This window comes from Lepus europaeus, chromosome 2, assembly GCF_033115175.1.
Source record: "Lepus europaeus isolate LE1 chromosome 2, mLepTim1.pri, whole genome shotgun sequence".
NCBI classification, from domain to species: domain Eukaryota; kingdom Metazoa; phylum Chordata; class Mammalia; order Lagomorpha; family Leporidae; genus Lepus; species Lepus europaeus.
In genome coordinates, this window is record NC_084828.1 from 138,828,103 (window position 1) to 138,844,195 (window position 16,093).

Genomic DNA, 16,093 nt, shown 5'->3' on the forward strand with positions numbered 1-16,093 from the left:
TTGTCCGCAGGTGACCCTGTGGCCCTGTGGCCTTCACGCCCAAAGGGGCTTTGCGGATGGGCTCACCCTGGGATGTAAGGTGGGCCCCATGGAGTCCCACTGTGCGCTGGCGCACAGACGGCAGGAGGGTCAAAGTCGGAAAAGGGAGTCGTGAAGGCGCAAGCGGGTTGTAGGGATGCGTTTGCACATAGCGAATGTGCACAGGCAAAGAAGCAGCTGGAAACACCAAGGGGCCCTGCCTGGAGCCCCAGGAAACCCGCAGGCCTGGCCACACCTTGACCTCCGAACCGTGAGAAAACAAGCGCGGGCTGTTTCGGGCCACGGCGTGTGTGGTGACGCGGCCGGGTGCCGAGGAGGGGACGGCGGCTGATGCGAGCGGCGGTGCGCGCCCTGGCCTGGCCCTCGCCCTGGCCTGACCCTCGCCCTGGCCTCGCCCTGGCCCTCGCCCTCGCCCTGGCCCTGGCCTCGCCCTCGCCCTGGCCTCACCCTGGCCTGGCCCTGGCCTCGCCCTGGCCCTGGCCCTGACCTCGCCCTGACCTCGCCCTGGCCTCGCCCTCGCCCTAGCCTTGCCCTGGCCTCGCCCTCGCCCTCGCCCTGGCCCTGGCCTCGCCCTGGCCTCGCCCTCGCCCTCGCCCTCGCCCTGGCCCTGGCCCTGGCCCTCGCCCTCGCCCTCGCCCTGGCCCTGGCCCTGGCCCTGGCCCTGGCCCCGGCCCTCGCCCTGGCCTGGCCCTCGCTCGCCGCCGCGGCTCTCCCGGAGCTGGGGTCGCACCCCGCGCACGCCCCAGACCCGCGCGGCTCGGCGGTGAGGCCCGGCGCCTGTGGCGTGGCCGCCGTGAGGAGTGGAGCGGCCCTGCGTGGGCCCGCGGCTTTGCCCCTGCCGCCCCGCCAGCTTTGGCTCAGGTGCCCCTGCGTGTCAGGGGACAGAAAGCCAGGGCCGGGCCCCCCAGCTGCGAGGCGAGGTCAGCGCGTACGCCCCGAAATACCGGCCAAGGGCGCTTGTTCCAAGTCTAAACAAGCCCAGCTGCGTCACCGGCTCCTTTGGTTCCCAAGCTCCTCACAGCACGCCAGGCTGGGCAAATGTCCCTGCCACCAAGCAGCAGTGATGCCCTTGAGCCCTGCCCAGCGATGTGCAACAGGGCGCCCGCCGGCCGGGCTGTGAGACGCCGAGCCCGTGCGTGCTGGCCGCCGGCGACTCCTGAGCAGGAGGCCACTGCTGGTGGCTGTCGCTGCCTCGGAGTCACCCTCCCTCCCTACCCCAAACTGGGCTGTGCCTGGCGCCCTGTGACACATTCCCCTACCCCTCCCTCCTTGGAAACACGAAGTGCAGGTCAGTTAAACGTACTGGCACAGACTGACAGCATTTAAAAAAAAAAAAAAAAAAGATGTATGTATTTTATTTGAAAGTCAGAGTTACACAGAGGGAAAAGGAGAGGCGGGGGGGGGGGGGGGGGCGCCTTCCATCCACTGGCTCACTCCCCAGTGGGCCATAACGGCCGGCCAGAGCTGCGCCGATCCGAAGCCAGGAGCCAGGAGCCAGGAGCTTCTTCCTGGTCTCCCATGTGGGTACAAGGACCCAAGGTCCTGAACCATCTTCTACTGCTTTCCCAGGCCGTAGCAGAGAGCTGGATCAGAGGTGGAACAGCCGGGACTTGAACTGGCGCTTCAGGCCAGGGCGTTAACCCTCTGCGCCACAGCGCCGGCCCCAGACTGACAAGAATTTTAAAACACGTATTTAAGAAACTGTGGAAAAGGAAGGTAGGGATCATCTATGAGTCTACTAACATACTGGGATCATTTTGAAATATTTCATGTTAGATTTTCATTTGCATATTTTAACCTAACATCATCATCACAAATACAATTTGTTTTCCAGCTGCTGAGTCCTGCTAGGCGTCATTCAATGGCCTTGTAATATTCCTGCCACAAAATTCTTAGCAATCTACCAAGCTGCTCCCCTATTTTTGGATATTTAACTATGTCTAATATTTTACAGTTTGCAAAAAAAGTCTGATGCTACAGCTTTTTAATCTTTTTTTATTATTTCTCTTAGACCAGATTTCTAAAAGTGTGATTTCTGGGTCAGAGTGCATGAAAAGACACTTGGTCAAATTGTATTTTATTTTATTTTAGATTTTATTTACTTATTTGAAAGGTAGAGTAACAGGCAGAGACAGAGAGAGGTCTTATGTCTGCTGGTTCACTTCCCAAATGACTGCAACAGCCGGTGCTGGTCTGATCAAAAGCTAGGAGCCTCTTCTCAGTCTCCAACACGGGTACAGGGGCCCAAGGACTTGGGCCATCTTCTACTGCTTTTCCAGGCCACAGCAGAGAGCTGGATCAGAAGAAGAGTAGCCAGGTCGCGAACCGGCGCTCATATGGGATGCCAGCGCTGCAGGTAGAGGCTTTGACCTTCAACACCATAGCACCAGCCCCTCAAATTGCATTTTAAAAGGATCTACTAATTTTGGGGGCTGGAGCTGTGACGTAGCAGGTAAAGCCGCCGCCTGCAGTGCCGGCATCCCATATGGGCACCAGTTCTAATCCTGGCTGTTCCACTTCCAATCCAGCTCCCTGCTATGGGCTGGGAAAGCTGCAGAAGATGGCCCAAGCCCTTGGGCCCCTGCACTCACATGGGAGACCTGGAAGAAGTTCCTAGCCCCTGGCTTCGGAGCAGCGCAGCTCCGGCTGTTACAGCCAATTGGGGAGTAAACCGTTGGATGGAAGACCTCTCTCTCTCTCTCTCTCTCTCTCTCTCTCTCCCTCTCTTTCCCTCTCTGTGTAACTCTTTCAAATAAATAAATAAATATTTTTTTAAAAATTTAAGTGCAATGAGCAAAGGAAGAGTATCAGTTATTAACATTTTTTAAAATGTTTATACATCCATAAAAATAACTTCAAATTTATATTTCATTGAAAGGAAGAAAAACTTCCATTTAGAGTTAGAGGGAATCTCAGGTCTAACCCAGAACTTTTAAAATTGGGCTGCAAGTCAAAATCACCTGAGGAGACCGGCGCCGCGGCTCAATAGGCTAATCCTCCATCTGCGGCGCTGGCACCCCAGGTTCTAGTCCCTGTCGGGTTGCCGGATTCTGTCCCGGTTGCCCCTCTTCCAGGCCAGCTCTCTGTTATGGCCCGGGAGTGCAGTGGAGGATGGCCCAAGTGCTTGGGCCATGCACTCCATGGGAGACCAGGAGAAGCACCTGGCTCCTGGCTTTGGATCAGCACAGTGCCGCAGTGCACCAGCCGCGGCAGCCGTTGGAGGGTGAACCAACGGAAAAGGAAGACCTTTCTCTCTGTCTTTCTCACTGTCCGCTCTGCCTGTCAAAAAAAAAAAAAAAAAAAAAAATCACCTGAGGAGTCTTTTAATTTTTTTGAAAAAAAATTTTTTTAACTTTTTTTTTAAAGATTCAGTTTTATTTACTTGAAATGCACAGTTATAGAGAGAAGGGGCAGGGAGAGACAGAGGAAGAGAGAGAGATCTTCCATCCACTGGTTCACTCCCCAATGGCCACAATGGCTAGGACTGGGCCAGGCCAAAGCCAGGAGTTTCTTCCGGGTCTCCCACAGCAATGCAGGGGCCCAACTATATGGGCCACCTTCCATCACTTTCCCAAGTACACTAGCAGGGAGCTGGACTGGAAGTATAGCAGCTGGGACTCAAACTGGTGTCCATATGGTATGCCAGCATCACAGGCCACAACACTGACCCCAGTAAGGAATCTTTTAATAACATAAGTTCTTCCACTAAAGGCCCCTTGGAGAAAAGATATTTTAGGTTTGAGGTAAAAAGGGACAAGATGAGCCTGGAATATTTGTCATTTTTAAAATCTAAGAAGCTATGAAAGAGTAAAGTCAGATGTCAAAAGTACTCTGTATCCAACTTAAAGAGGCTCCCGTTAACAAAAGAGAGGAATTCTAGTGATAAAAATTGCAGTGGTTTGGCCGGCGCCATGGCTCACTAGGCTAATTCTCCACCTGCGGTGCCGGCACACCGGGTTCTAGTCCCAGTCGGGGCGCCCCATTCTGTCCCGGTTGCTCCTCTTCCAGGCCAGCTCTCTGCTGTGGCCCGGGAGTGCAGTGGAGGATGGCCCAAGTGCTTGGGCCCTGCACCCACATGGGAGACCAGGAGGAAGCACCTGGCTCCTGGCTTCGGATCGGCGCAGCATGCCGGCCATAGCGGCCATTTGGTGGGTGAACCAACGGAAGGAAGACCTTTCTCTCTGTCTCTCTCTCACTGTCTAACTCTGCCTGTCCAAAAAAAAAAAAAATTGCAATGGTTTAAAGTACAGTAAAGGCCGGCGCCGTGGCTTAACAGGCTAATCCTCCGCCTTGCAGCACCAGCACACCGGGTTCTAGTCCCGGTTGGGGTGCCGGAGTCTATCCCGGTTGCCCCTCTTCCAGGCCAGCTCTCTGCTATGGCCCGGGAAGGCAGTGGAGGATGGCCCAAGTCCTTGGGCCCTGCACCCACATGGGAGACCAGGAGAAGCACCTGGCTCCTGGCTTCGGATCAGCGCGTTGCGCTGGCCGCAGCAGCCATTGGAGGGTGAACCAATGGCAAAAAGGAAGACCTTTCTCTCTGTCTCTTTCTCTCTCACTATCCACTCTGCCTGTCAAAAACAAATAAATAAATAAATAAATAAAGTACAATAAATACATTAAAATGCATGGATTATAATTATTTTTAAATAACAATAAAACTTCAGCAGTCACTGTGGAAAAAGATAATGATATCCCAGCATCAAGGTGACTTCAAAAACCAGAAAACAAAGGGAAAAAAAAAAAAAAAACAAGCAATGAGGCTGCTTCTCCTATAGAACTGTGCAGTGGAGGAAACAGTAGATAAGAGCAAGTTTACCTGCATGATCTTTGCTAATAAGTGAAAAAGGAGTGGTGAATTTGGATGTCACCAACTGCAACCCTGATGAATTAGTGGATTTGGGCAGGGACCATCATGGCTGTGAAAGTCACAAAAAGAGACACAAGCAGACAGAAAGAGCCCCTGAAGGAAGTGCACACCACTTCCTATGAGGTCATCTTGCTGAAAGATTAATTTTTTATCATTATTTTTGTAAGGTTTAGGGATTCTATTCAGTGAGGGAAATGCACAAGAGAGTGAGGGCTTTATTTAGGGGAGAAAGAGAAGTCTAGAAGCTAAGTGGGTCCATACCAAACAGAGAGCTGTCCAGGAGCAAGCCAGGTACAGCAAGGGTGCAGGCAGGAAAGCAGGGAGCTGGTGGCCCAAAGGCCACACACGCCCCGAAGGCACAGGGCAACAAGGGCAGCAAAAGGGAGGGGCCCACCACGCTCCAGGCCTTTTATCTACTTCCAAAGGGGCGTGGATATGTAGTCTGATTAGCAGGTGTTGCCCAGAGACTTTTTTTAAAGGTTTATTTATTTATTTATTTATTTATTTGAAAAGGATAGAGCGAGAGCGAGGGGGAGAGAGAAAGAGGTCTTCCATCCATTGGTTCACTCCCCAAATGGCTGCAACGGGCGGAGATGGGCCAATCTGAAGCCAGGAACCAGGAGCTTCTTCCAGGTCTCCCATGCGGGTGCAGGGGCCCAAGGACTTGAACCATCTTCTACAGCTTTCCCAGACCATAGCAGAGAGCTGGATCAGAAGTGGAGCAGCCAGGACTTGAGCCAGCACCCATATGGGATGCCGTCACAGTGCCGGCCGCTGCCCAAAGATTTAAACCTAAATCTCCTCACACCTCTAAATCAAAGTACTGATTTTCAAAAACGCAACAGGGTGGGTGTGGTGCTGGCAGCAACATTCATATTGTGGGAAAATCTTAAGAACAAACAACCGGGCGGGCGCCGTGGCTCAACAGGCTAATCCTCCGCCTTGCGGCGCCGGCACATCGGGTTCTAGTCCCGGTCGGGGCACCGGATTCTGTCCTGGTTGCCCCTCTTCCAGGCCAGCTCTCTGCTATGGTCCGGGAGTGCAGTGGAGGATGGCCCAAGTGCTTGGGCCCTGCACTCCATGGGAGACCAGGAGGAAGCACCTGGCTCCTGACTTCGGATCAGCGCGGTGCACCGGCCGCAGCGCACCAGCCGCGGCGGCCATTGGTGGGTGAACCAACGGCAAAGGAAGACCTTTCTCTCTGTCTCTCTCTCTCACTGTCCACTCTGCCTGTCAAAAAAATAAATAAAAAATAAAATAATAATAATAATAAAAAAGAACAAACAACCCTCTTCATCAAAAAGTTCATGGTATATTACGTAGGTCACCACTTGGGATGCTGCATCCCATATATGTCTTGTTCCAGTCCTTGCTACTACACTTCAGATTCCAGTTTCCCACTGATGCACACTCTGGGAGGCAGCAGGTGGTGGCTCAAGTATTTGGGTCCCTGCCACCAGGGCTCCTGGAATTCAGCCTGGCCTGTTGCAGGCACTTGGAAAGAGAACCAGCTGAGAGAAGATCTCTCTCCCAACTGTCTCCATCTTTCAAATAAAAGTGAAAGTAAATAATTTTAAAATATAATGGGAGAAAATGAAATTGAAGGACAGCAATGGATTAACAGTTATTTAAGAGATATATTAAGCAATCATAATGTGTGAATCTAATTTGGATTTCAAACTAGAAAACAAATCTTTTGTGAGAGAATTGTAGATTTGTGAACACTGCAGGTGTTCTGATGATATGAAAGAGCCACTATTAATTTTCTTTTTCTGGTATATAATGGCACCATGGATATTTTGTAAACCTGTTTCTTACAGAGAAACGTACTGAAAGATGTACAATTAAAATAATACATCTGGAATTTATACATATTAAAGTACCTGTGAATGGATGGAGTTCACTGCATAATCTCTTCTACTTTTGGATTTTTTTATGTTTTTTTTAAAACTTTTATTTAATGAATATAAATTTCCAAAGTACAGCTTATGGGTTACAATGGCTCCCCCACACCCGCCATAACTTCCCTCCCACCCGCAACCCTCCCCTTTCCCGCTCCCTCTCCCCTTCCATTCACATCAAGATTCATTTTCAATTCTCTTTATATACAGAAGATCAATCTCTTCTACTTTTGTATGTGTGTATATATACAATAGGTGCAACGTCTCACCTCAGACCTGGAATTGGAATCCTGAGAGCTCGCTGGGTGATTCTGATAGAGTTGGTGTGTGGACTGGTGTCCGGGAAATTAATTTCCATTCAAGGAAATTAAGGCAGGAAGACAGGGGATCTCTTCCTCAACCTCACCCAACGTGCTCAGGGAAGAACCCACGTTGCCTGGCTGAGCCCCAGGATCTGAGATAACAGGCAGCCTTTTGAACACAAATGCAAATGCAGGAGCTTTCCATGAAGGTAACATGATGCCTTGACCCAGTTTAAGTGCATGTGTCCAGAAAGTGCCCTGGGAGTTGTCTGGGGTCCTTTATCCCCTCTTGAAATCATGGTCCCACCTGGATTCGGAGCGCCTCAGCATCTATTACAGAAAGGGAGGGGGTCTCCAACTTAGCTTTCTGAAGTTATTTCCACGTGAGAGTACCCATAGAGGCCACAGACCTTCCCCATGCGTCCTCTAGGGCTGGAGAGTCCAACGTGAGCAACCTTCCCTATATCCTCAACAACTTCCTTCCCGAATGTTCCTATTGCCTTCTGTTCTCCAGGAAACCAGAACATAGTAGGAACATCCAGAAAGGGGGTGGAGGGTCCAGGTTGAGAGTTCCTTGTCAGAAACATTTGGGATCAGAAGCGTTTTTCATTTCAGACTTTGGAATATTTGCATAGCGTTTTCCCCACTGAGCATCCCTAATCTGAAAATCTGAAATCTGTGGTGCTCCCACATTTGAAACTATACAGGGGATATTGCTAATGGTGGACATCGTGGGCCAAACAGAGGCTCTCAAGTCGTAGGGGACTAGAATATGGGAGGGGAGAGGTAGCCTGTGAGTCTGGGCTTCTCATGAAAACTGATACAATCTGGAGTAAATGGGAAAATTCAGTCCTGGTGGATGATATAAAAAAATTAAAATAGGTCATGGGCCGGCACCGTGGCTTAACAGGCTAATCCTCCGCCTTGCGCCACCGGTACACTGGGTTCTAGTCCCGGTCGGGTGTCGGATTCTACCCCGGTTGCCCCTCTTCCAGGCCAGCTCTCTGCTGTGGCCCGGGAAGGCAGTGGAGGATGGCCCAAGTCCTTGGGCCCTGCACCCACATGGGAGACCAGGAGAAGCACCTGGCTCCTGCCTTCGGATCAGCGCGATGCACCGGCCGCAGCGGCCATTGGAGGGTGAACCAACGGCAAAAAGGAAGACGTTTTTCTCTGTCTCTCTCTCTCTCACTATCCACTCTGCCTGTCCAAAAAAAAAAAAAAAAAAAAAAAAAATTAAAATAGGAGAGGTTGTAAGAAGCTGTGAGGAACAAAAGGAGAGGAGGGAGGGTTGAGTGTACACGGTTTTCTCTTGATCACTGTTTAATATGAGGACCTCTTGCGCTCAGGTGACAAGGGTAGAGGCTTAAGGGAGATTCACTTGTAACCTAGCCCTGAGAGGACAAGGGTGTCTCAACACCCATGATGAAGACGTACGGTAATGACTTAGAGAAGGTATGGTTCACCTTCTCACCTCTCCACATTTATTGTAACATTCAATATTGCTATTTTTTAAAATTATTTATTTGAAAGGCAGGGTGACACAGAGAGAGGCAGAGACAGAAACAGAGAAATCTTCCATCCACTGGTTCACTCCCCAGATGGCTGCAATGGCCAGAGTTGGGCCAGGCTGAAGCCAAGAGCGAGCAGCACCATCCTGATCTCTGACCTGGGTGGCAGGGCCATCTTCCACTGCCTTCCCAGAGGCATTTGCAAGGAACCGGATTGGAAGCTGAGCAGCCAGGACCCAAACTAGTGCTTAACCCACTGCACCACAACACCGGCTCCTCACTATTCTTTAAAGTAATCAAACACAAGATAAGATTTAGAGGTAAGAACCCGAATGTCCAGTTTCTGATTAATTCCCAGTGTAGCACTGCATCTCAAGAGTCACTTGGGACAGAAGGTTTCCTCTAACCATGTACCAGTAGACAACAGAAACATGGAAAACCACCTGAGTGATCCCTTTTCTGGAAGATGACACAGCATTGCTTGGCTACAGTTTTGAAACTTCATCATAAATCTCTTATCTTCCCCAACCCTCATCCTGCAACACACCACCCACTTATACACACAGAAAAAATAATCTGGCAGAATTACACACAAACATTAAAAACAGCTGAAATCACTCTGAGACTTACATTTAAGATACTATACAATTTCTCTTTTCTAAAAATAGAGTGGATTTTTAAAATTGGGTTACAATAGACTTATACTAGGAGTCTGGCTTTTTGCTTCAGCTGTCAGAGGAAATCAGCGTGGATGGAGCGATATGGCTGCCACTCAGAATGGCCTGGCAAGTGGGATTGCTTCAGACTCACATATGTCTTTAGCTGACTAAACCAGTTACTTCACTCATCTATAGAGCCTGCCAAAACCGCCCTCTGTTTTATAGATTCCAGAAATCTCCCCAGCTGGGAGCAAGTAATTTCATCCAATTTGAATTACTTTTCTAAATAGTGTGTCACAAATTCCCAGTGATGGCAAAGGTGTGGTTAAGTACCGATTCTCAACATTAGATGAAATCTAAAATGGTACATTTTTGGAAAGAAAGTTGACAACACGCATCACACAAGCATCAAACTTTTCTCTATTCTTTGACCCAATAATGCCATAGCTGAGAATAATCTATAATTTTCAAATGAATGAAAACAAAAATGTAATGCATAGTGATATTGATCACAGCATTATTTAGAATTTTGTTAAACGTGCAAACAACCCAAGTTTCCTTTTTTTTTTTTTTTTTTTTTTTTTGACAGGCAGAGTGGATAGTGAGAGAGAGAGACAGAGAAAAAGGTCTTCCTTTTTGCTGTTGGTTCACCCTCCAATGGCTGCTGCGGCCGGCGCATCGCGCTGATCCGAAGCCAGGAGCCAGGTGCTTCTCCTGGTCTCCCATGCGGGTGCAGGGCCCAAGGACTTGGGCCATCCTCCACTGCACTCCCGGGCCGTAGCAGAGAGCTGGCCTGGAAGAGGGGCAACCAGGACAGAATCCAGCGCCCCAACTGGGACTAGAACCCGGTGTGCCGGCGCCGCAAGGTGGAGGATTAGCCTGTTAAGCCACGGCGCCAGCCTAACAACCCAAGTTTCTAATAGTAGGGTCTCAGCAAAGGAAAGTACAGAAAATGATCATATGTAGCCACTCTATTTTCTATAATGCAAAAAGCTACGTCCATCATGTGGCCCCTTCTTGGGATTAAACCACCAGCAAAAGGACGAGGAGGTTGGAGGTTGGTGCTTCCATCCCTTTTGGTGACGTCCTGGCCAGACTTGCACCAATCTTGCAGCAATCTGTGATGGCTTCCTTGGCCTACTGCTGCCTCCTGTCCTGCTGCTGATTCCTACATCTGGCCTTCCAGATGCACAGTCAGTTCTCTGAGCCTCCACAGTCTTCCACTGAATTCCTAGTTTAACTCAAAATAGTCTGCGTTGGTTGTACCAAAGGACCCCAGCACACCTAACCAACCTACAATTGGATCATCAGATTCTGAAAGATAAAGTTGCCCGATCACAATTCCAAAGTGTTTGCCAACGTATGTTCAGTGGAAATTCAGCCCTCTGAGACCACTTACACTTGGGAAATCGGTGGAGGTACATGGTCAGCACTCACGGCTCTGAGAAGGACTGCTGTACAGAAATCTGTTTAATCCAGTGCTTCCTAGCTTAGTTAACCACACACTCCTTTCTCCAAGTAACACCTATTAACACTCCAGAGTGCAGAAGGCAGCCGCAGCAGTGGCTGGCAATGGACTAGAGACCGGAAAGAATGTTTGTGGAGCCTCTACAATTTACAATGTCCATATAGACCAGCCTGACAGCAATGACAATGCTATGTCCTGATCATCTACTGGTTGGATTTCTGTATGAGAGATTGAGTAAGGTTAGTTTTTTTGTTTGTTTGTTTGTTTGTTTTTTGACAGGCAGAGTGGACAGTGAGAGATAGAGACAGAGAGAAAGGTCTTCCTTTTTGCCATTGGTTCACCATCCAATGGCCGCCGCGGCCGGCGCACCGCGCTGATCTGATGGCAGGAGCCAGGTGCTTCCTCCTGGTCTCTCATGCAGGTACAGGGCCCAAGGACCTGGGCTATCCTCCACTGCACTCCCGGGCCACAGCAGAGAGCTGGCCTGGAAGAGGGGCAACCGGGACAGAATCCGGCGCCCCGATCGGGACTAGAACCCAGTGTGCCGGCGCCACAGGCGGAGGATTAGCCTGTTGAGCCGCGGCGCCAGCAAGTAGGGTTAGTCTTAAGGTGAACATTTTACCTCTATTGGGGAAACAGGAAGCACAGACTCCAAGCAAATGACAGAAGTTGAATGTTTAGGGAGCTGTTATGAGCTTGGTGCAGTGCTGGATGCTTTATTTATATGACACCACTTCATATTCACAGCCAAGAACCTCCTGCCTGGCTTCCCTGTGTGTCTACTCATGCTCTCTCCTATTGGGTCCCTGCATAGTGGCCAGGCAGGATCTTTTGAAACTACCCCGGGTCACTCCTTTGCCTGAAATGTCCCACTTTACTAATCTTCTCTCATGCCACACCCCTGTCCTCAGTGCCTTTAGGCCACACTGCTTCCATCTTCAACACACCAACATCGGCTCTTGAAAGCACACTTAGATTCGGCTCCTTCAGCCTGGAACACGCAGTGGCCTATCCTCACAGAACCAGCTCCACCTTACTACTCAACTCTCAGGTCACACGTCACCACCACTGTGACCACCTCCCTGACCACCCTGTCTAAACAAAGCCTCCCTCCCCTACTTTCTGTTGTACCACCTTTCCAGTAAACTTTATCTTTTGAAATGATCTTGCTCAATGTTTGTGTCTGCCCTTCCCATTAGTGAGTTCCATGACAGTAAACTTCCCCCTGTCTTATCCATCACCAAATCACCAAATCACAGCAGACGCTCAACTTGCGGATGCGCCCTGGGAAGATGGCACGCTTATGTTGCAGATGAGAAATGGGCTCAGGATGACTTGGTTTAACACCTTGACTGAGGTCAGTGCCTCAGAAGTGACTGGAATGCATGCTTTGCAATGGTTGAAGGCTAAAAGGAGTTTTGGGTCTCTGGAGTCCAGGTGTTATATTGCACGGCTGGCCAAGTCCTTGCTGGGCCACATAATACAAAAAGCTAGGCTTTCGAGGAGGAATTCAGTTCCTGTGAACTTTCTGTCTCATCGAGCTCTGTAGGAGCTAATCTAGATTTATTACAGATGATTAAGGCCAGAAAGGCATCTGTAGAAATCACATTCCATACAAAATAGCCAAAGCTCAAAGGTCCTGAGGCTTGACAATGAGCTTCATTCATACAGATTATGAAAGAGATTACATCTCATATCTCCTATCTTTGTCCCAGCATTGGGCAGTTGTGATCAAAGATAAGGATTTCTACAAATTAATCTGTTACAGAGAAACACATTGTAGATGAGACCAGGTCACTTATCATATTTGCCCTTTCTTCAAGGAAAGAAGTAAAAGCTGCAGAGAGAATGAAGAGGAAAAAAAGCATCTCAAAGCAATCAGAAGACACAAGGGGGGAGGACGAGCCAAAAGTTCATCGCATCTTTCTCTGTGTGTATCAGGAGTCTGTTCCCACAGGGGTAAAGCATCTCTCACAGGTTGTAAGGAGCTCTGGGGGGAGGCCATCCAAAGGGTCCTTAGATCCCTCATTGGTGCTGTTCAGGGACAAACCAACATAAACTGACAGAGAGACAAAGGGCAGGACAAAGATGGCTCTTTACTGTATTCAGGGCCCAAAAATGGCTGGAAGGCTTTTCTCTATAATCCAAGTTATGCAATGAGATGAGAGGGTACAAGGAAAGTTATGAAGTGGTCAGCCGTGCATCTAAAGACTTTTAATTGCACTTTGAGAAGCTCGGGCACGAGAAGAGGAACTCTTACCTGGGTCAGAGATTGTCACTATATGAGTAAGGTGTAGCGACTGTTGATTATGAAGACTATTTTAAAAGTATGCTATTCTAAGGGCTGGTCCTGTGGTGTAGTAGGCTAACCCTCCACCTGTGGTGCCAGCATCCCATATGGGCGTCGGTTCATGTTCCAGCTGCTCCTCTTCCAACCTCTTTGCTTATGGCCTGGGAAAGCAGTGGAGAAGGATGGCCCAAGTGCTTGGGCCCCTGCACCCACGTGGGAGACGCAGCAACTCCTGGCTCCTGGCTTCGGATTGGCTCAGTCAGCTCTGGCCGTTTTGCGGCCAACTGGGGAGTGAACTAGCAGGTGGAAGATCTTTGTCTCTCCCTCTTTCTGTAACTTTACCTCTCAAATAAATAAATACAATCTTTTTAAAAAAGTCAAAAGTAAACTATCCTAGACATATACTAAACAGATCTAGATAGCTGAACTCTGCAACTTCTGAACAGCTCTGAAACATACAAGAGGCAGGGTAAGTCGTCTTCACATCAAACCCTTTTCTCATTCTTACACTGAGTCATGGTTTTATAATGTCATAGAGACAACACAAGGAGTAACTAGTTTTGTTTTTTTTAATACATGCAAATAAAGAATATCCTGAGAAATTTTGACAAGTTCCATGTCCATTTAAGAACAAACAAGTACAAAGATCATTCTCTGCTTAAAGACTTTCTCTTACACTCCTACTATTTAAGTCTGATTAGGCATGCTTCCAGGATAATCAATTCAGAATTAAAACAGTAGACGTAGATGCCTCTTTGGAAAAATCTTGATGAGTGGTAGGTCTGCTTCACGGAGCTCACACATATATAGTATTTGGCACAGAATTTGACATGCTGCAGACTTCTGGGGAGAACACATTCCTAAAATAAGATAGGATATCAGGAGGACAAGTACCCTACAAAATACATAAGCTATACAGAATATGACCTTGTAAGCTTAAGTTCACAACAGCTAAATGCTATTGCAATTAGAGAAGATAAAATACGTACTCAGAACACTTTCCTAGTTTCTGATACCTGAGAGAGACAACTGTTTACTTTCCCAGAAGTGAAGGATGACCTATCCTTTATTAAGTCGTTAGCATGGCCAAGTCATCTGAAATTTCCCTAAATGCTAATATAAACTGCTCACACCCAGTATCTACTCCACAGTGCAGTACAAAATGTGCTGAAGCAAGAAAAGTCATCTAATAGCACTTCATGTAAAAGGAGTAGGCAGCTGTTAAGGCACTCGGGGTGCTTTTCTTTTCAAAGCCAGTCTTCGCTATCTGGAGGACCCAAACAGCATTTTTAATCAAAGTTTTGCTCTTCCAGGTTCATGTTTGTGCAGCTGTGTGAGAACTCCAAAGAGCTTTACAAATGTCCTGAGGACATTACTATCAAGCTGTTAGTTCTGACAGAATTTAAAGTGTAATTTCCTCCTCAAATCCCATATAGTTTCAACTCAATTCTAAAAGTAGCATTAGGGCCCATTTCTTACTCCTGCATAATCTGACCATACAAACTCCAACTTGCAGATACACCCAACATCTAAATTCAATTATACTATGTTTTCAGTTCTCTCAGGAGATTATTCTGTCCACCCATTTTGTGAAAATTGTGTATTGATGCTCTGCTCTGGTAAATTGTATAGGCTTTTCTTTTACTTTGAACTTGGACAAAGAATTCAATGCTTCATTCTTCACACGATTTTCCAGGGTCTCCCACATATACTCTGTTGAAACTGTTTACATTTCATAGGATTCCTCCTTTCAGGAATTTTGGTTAGTGGAATACCACAATTATGACAATGGATAAAAACTATTATTAATATCTAATTAAGTAAAAATGTTTTTCTCAAGACTAATGATTAAATGTCATCTAAGACTGGAACAGATTATGAAATGGTATCCAATATGCATTAAATATGCCAACACAACCCTAAGTGTATGTTGATGTTATCTAAATACAAATTAAGTATAAAATTTTTTTGAAGGTATCAGTGCTACAGAATTGAGTATTCCTGTTTTAGTTATGATACTCCCATCATTAGCTTCCAGGAATTTTAATTAACTACCACTATATGATAACCACATGCAAATGACCTACATGTGGCCTTAACCTTTCAATAACCACTCAAGGTTAATATCTCCATTTAATAGGTGAGAAAGTAAGATTCTGAAAGATTACACAGCTAGCAGAGAAGTCCTGGTATTCAAATCCAAACTAACTCCATAGCCCAGGCTTTTCCCTTTCTTCCACCACTGTGCCATGTCACACCTCATTTAAACTCAAAAAATGTATTTTGTACTCCACCCCCACTATGAAGTGTTGACACGAATTAAATAATACAAATCGTTAAAGAGAACACAAAGCACAAAACATTGTAAAAATGGTTAAGAACTTCAATAGAGTGGTATGGGGTTGCTGGTAGATAGAACTGGTATCACTTTTTCTTTTGAACTTTTTAATCAAAATAGAAAATGCTAATGAATCATTTGGGGGAAATCCTTTTCAAATTCCAGGAGGAAGTACATGAACTTGAGAGTCAGCTTTAAAAAGGAACCAATGTGCACACTCATCACAGATGAACCCTGAGGACACTGTGAAACCAAAATTCCTCCGTCACAGTGAGACAAGCACTGTGTGAGTATAGGTACCTAGAGTAGTTAAACCAACAGAAACAGGAATAGTGGTTGTGAGGCTGGCGGAAGTGGGAAATTGTTTATCGTGGGTACACTTTCAACTTTGTAAGATGAAAAAGATCTGGAGATTGGTTGCACAATGTGAATAAACCTAACACCACTCAACTGTACACATAAAAATAGCCAACATGAGAGCCGGTGCTGTGGCATAGTAGGCTAAGCCTCCAGCTGCATTGCTGGAATCCTATATGGGCACCAGTTCAGGTCCCAGCTGCTCCTCTTCTGTTCGAGTTCTCAGCTGTGGCCTGGGAAAGCAGTCGAAGATAGCTCAAGAGCGTGGCGCCCTGCACCAGCATAGGAGACCCAAAAGAAGCTCCTAGCTTCAGATTGGCCCAGCTCTAGCTGTTGCAGCTATTTGGGGGCGAACCAGCAGATG